Source organism: Olea europaea, unplaced genomic scaffold, assembly GCF_002742605.1.
Source record: "Olea europaea var. sylvestris unplaced genomic scaffold, O_europaea_v1 scaffold279, whole genome shotgun sequence".
Lineage (NCBI taxonomy): Eukaryota > Viridiplantae > Streptophyta > Magnoliopsida > Lamiales > Oleaceae > Olea > Olea europaea.
Window position 1 is genome coordinate 225,531 of NW_019246376.1, and position 3,828 is coordinate 229,358.

The following is a 3,828-nucleotide window of genomic DNA, read 5'->3' on the forward strand; positions in this document are numbered from 1 at the left end:
GTCCCTTTAAGGAGGTCGACTTCTTGGACATCAACCCGGAGGAGCCGGTAAAAGAAATGTTGGAGGCCCTTCCTCCAGAAACGGCTGCGGTAGTGGTGGTCCACAACAAATACTGGACCAAAGAGTGGAGGGACCACACCACTTCCTGCACAGCCGAAGACCTGGTGGCGGCCAATAGTGCCTGAACACTAAGAGGGAGGACCTGGAGCCTCTCAGCACCAGTATCCAACTCGGGGGCTTGGTGAAGGATCTGAACACTAAGAGGGAGGACCTCGCTAAGCGCCTCGAGGAGGAGATGCAGTACGGAGACGCTGTGAGAGAGGCCCGGGCCAAGGCCACTGAGGAGGAAAAGGGACGGAAGGATGCCAAGGCCCAGCTGACTACTGCCAGAGCAGAAGTGGAGCGGTTGAAGAAGGAGCTATACGAGGTGGAGTGCCAGGTGGCTGCCATGACTCGACGAGTGGACCACGCCAATGAGCACCATCGGCTCGCCACGCAAGCTCTGGAAGCCTCAAACAAAGAAAAGGCGGAGCTGAGGCAAAAGGTGGAGGCTCAATCTAAGGAGATCGCCTCTTTGAAGGAGGAGTTGAAGTCGACAGAGGAGGTGGCGGTTCAGAATTTCATTGACCACTTCGAAGAACACCTCCTATACGATGACTTCGCCAACTTTTGGGCCTCCTGGAGTGCCCAAGGCTTGTTGGGTCGGCTGAAAGAGGTCCACCCCACTCTGGACATCTCCTCTTTGGAGGTAGAGTTCAGGGGACCAACTGGAGGCCGGCCTGATAGGCTTGCTGAAGAAGTTTCGGAGGCCCTGGAGGTGGTCAAGGCAGAAGCAGTCCAAAAAGACCCTCTAGTATAATAGGATCAACTTTTGTAATAGCTTCTACCTTTTTGTATTTCAAATTCAAGTAAATGAAATGAAATATTTTGTAATGTATTGGTGCTTCTGCTATCTTATTGTATTGATCTGTTTACCCTTGTATGAACATTCAAGACTAAGCGCCTCTTAATAATAACTAGTTAATAACAGAAGATCGGATTACTCAAGTTAATATGAAGCGGACCACTTAAGTAAACATGAAGTGCTTCTTAACGTTAATCAGTTAACAATTTGAGATCAGATAACTTAAGTAAACATATTGAAGGACAGAGGAGACAATTTACTAACCGATGTGGCACAGAACCGAAGTTCCATTACTTAAGACAAATTACATCACACTTTACCAAGGCAATTTCAACACTTAGTAAGCTAGGGAATTTACAAGTGAGATCAGATCAGAACACCCATTCATTAGACAATATTGAGATAGAATCGGAACAAAGGCTCATCATTGATAGTATTTCCTCAAGTGTTCGATGTTCCATTGATGAGGTAGTGTCTTTCCTGCTATGTCTGAAATTTCGAAAGTGCCAGGTTGGGATTCCCTACGGATGCGGTAAGGGCCCTCCCAGTTTGGTCCGAACACTTCGGACCTTGTTGGTTTTGAAGATTGGAAGACCCTTCTGAGAATATGAGGTCCCCAAGCGAAAAGTTCTGATTCTGACCTTGGAGTTATAATAGCAAGTTATCTTTCGATGATACTTTGTCAAGTTCACTTGGGAAGCATCCCTCATTTCTTCAAGGAGGTGGAGTTCGCTTATTCGAGCCTTGTGGTTGTTGATCTCATTGAAGTGTATTCGACGGTGTGATGGAACCTCGACCTCGACCGGGCTCATGGCCTCGGCTCCGTAAATCATCGAAAATGGTGTTTTCCCTGTTGCAGTTCAGCTAGATGTTCTGATGGCCCAGAGGACGTGGGGAGTTCGTCCACCCAAGCCCCTTTTGAGGTGTTAAGCTTCATTTTCAGGGTATGCTTGATAGTCTTGTTCACTGCCTCAACTTGTTCGTTTGCTTGAGGGTGATGAGGCGTTGAGAAGTCCTTCTTTATGCCTAGCTCGTCGCATAATTCTCGCATCTTCCTGTTGTCGAACTATCTTCCATTGTCGGACACTAAGGAGTGGGGAATGCCGAACCTACAAATGATGTTTTTCCAGACGAATTTAGTAGTTTTCGCCTCGATGATCTTGGCAAGGGGTTCAGTCTCGACCCACTTAGTGAAGTAGTCAACGGCAACAATGGCGAAAGTTGCGCTTCCTCTTCCTTTTGGGAGTGGACCAATGAAGTCAATGCTCCACTTGGCGAATGGCCAAGGGTTGGTTACTATGGAGAGGCTCTGAGAAGGCTGCCTTTGAATATTTGAGAAGCGCTGACACTTGTCACATTTCTGGACAAACTGGCAAGCGTCCCTTTTCAGGGTCGGCTAGAAGTAGTCTTGACGGAGAACTTTGTGTGCCATAACCGTTCCTCCAGAGTGATTTTCCCAGATTTCCTTATGGATTTCCCTGAGTATGTATGTAGCCTCTTCACCTCCCACGCATCAGAGAAGTGGCGAAGTGTAGCCTCTCTTGTAAAGAGTATTTTCTTACAGGACGAAGTGTGCAGCACTTCTTCTTAACTTTCGCGCCTCGTTTTTAGAAGCAGGCAGTGATTGATCCTTCAGATAGGTGATGGTAGGCTGCATCCATAATGGGGTGCCTTCTATCCATAGTACCTCTTCACTTTCGGAAGTGGAGTGCTTTGATAAGTGCTCAATAGGGACAAGCTTTAGTAGCTCTGAATCCTGCTGGCCAGTTTTGAAAGAGCGTCTGTATGTGTATTTTCTAGGCGGGGGACTTGAGTCAGTTCGAACCTTTCAAAATGAGGAACTAGGTCCAGAACCAACTTCAAGTATGCAACCATGCTACTGTCCTTGACCACAAAGTTCCCATTGGCTTAATTCACTATAAGTTGAGAATCACTACTCGCCAGGAGCCTTCTGATCTGCATCTCTTTAGTAAGTCTAAGACCTACCAGAAGGGCCTCGTATTCAGCAGCGTTGTTCAAGACTTTGAAGCCGAACCTTACTGCTCAGTTTAGCTTGTGGCCTTCCGAGCTTTCCAAGACGATCCCTGCCCCGAAGCCAATCTCTCCTGAGGACCCATCTACGAGCAGTTTCCATGTGGGGGGGTCGGCTGGTTCCATTGTCGCCTCCATTTCTGAGGTTTTGGCAAACTCAACCATAAAATTTGTAAGGGTCTAGCCCTTGATGGCATGTCGAGATCGGAACAATAGATCGAACTCACTGAGCTCGATTGCCCATCTTAGCAGGCATCCGGATGCGTCTGTTTTTTGCATCACCTACTTCAATGGGAAGTTGGTGAGAACTTCGATTGAGTGGGCCTGGAAGTATGACCTTAGTTTTCTTGACGTCGTGATAAGGGCGAGTGCCAGTTTCTCCATGTCTGGATAGCGTGTTTCAGCTGGGAGAAGTGCTTTGCTGACGTAGTACACTGGCAACTGGCGCTCACTTTCTTCTCTGACTAGGACGGCGCTGACTGCCACATCCGAAATCGCTAAGTATAGCAGTAGTGACTCATGTGGTTGAGGTTTCGATAGGAGGGGTGCCTCTCCGAGGTGCTTTTTCAGCGTCTGGAAGGCTTCCTCACATTCAGAATCCATTGGAACTTCTTTCCTTACTTAAGCACATTGAAGAAAGGTAAACTTTTATCTGTGGCTCTGGAGATGAAGCGACTGAGTGTGGCTATCCGACCATTGAGGCTTTGGACCTCCTTTGGTTTCTGAGGTAACCTCATCTCTAGCAAGGCCATTATTTTCACTGGATTTGCTTCAATTTCCCTTTGATTGACAATATATCCCAAGAAGTATTCGGTTGCCTGGAGGCTTTTGACTAACATGTCATCCACGTAGACCTCCATGGTTTTCCCAATGAGTTTGGCAAACATCATGTT